This window comes from Peromyscus eremicus, chromosome 2 (genome assembly GCF_949786415.1).
Source record: "Peromyscus eremicus chromosome 2, PerEre_H2_v1, whole genome shotgun sequence".
In the NCBI taxonomy this organism is placed as follows: domain Eukaryota; kingdom Metazoa; phylum Chordata; class Mammalia; order Rodentia; family Cricetidae; genus Peromyscus; species Peromyscus eremicus.
In genome coordinates this window covers 70,573,203-70,573,864 of record NC_081417.1, presented here as the reverse complement: position 1 = coordinate 70,573,864, position 662 = coordinate 70,573,203, and positions in this window count along the sequence as shown.

Sequence of the window (662 nt, the reverse complement as noted above, 5' to 3'; positions counted from 1 at the left end):
AGAAGATATCAGAAAACAGAAAGATCTCCCATGCTCATGGATAGGTAGAATCAACATAGTAAAAATGTCAACCTTACCAAAAGCAATCTACAGATTCAATGCAATTCCCATCAAAATCCTAACCCAATTCTCCACAGACTTTGAAAGAACAATACTTACCTTTATATGGAAAAACAAAAAACCTAGGTAGCTAAAAGAATCCTGTATAATAAACCAACCTCTGGAGGCATCATGATTCCTGACCTCCAGCTCTACTATAGAGCTATATTAATAAAAACAGATTGGTAGTGGCATAAAAACCAACACGTGGACCAATGGAATTAAACTGAAGACCCTGACATTAATCCACACACCTATGAACATATGATTTTGGACAAAGAAGCCAAACTGTACCATGGAAAAAAGAAAGCATCTTCAACAAATGGTGCTGGCATAACTGGATGTCAACATGTAGAAAATTGCAAATAGATCCATATCTGTTGCCATGCACAAAACTCAAGTCCAAGTGAATCAAAGACCTCAACATATATCCACTTGCACTGAAATTGATAGAAGAGAAAGTAGGAAGTGGTCTGGAATGCATTGGCACAGGAGACCACTTCCTAAATATAACACCAGTAGCACAGACAATGAGAGTAACAATTAATAAATGGGACCATCTG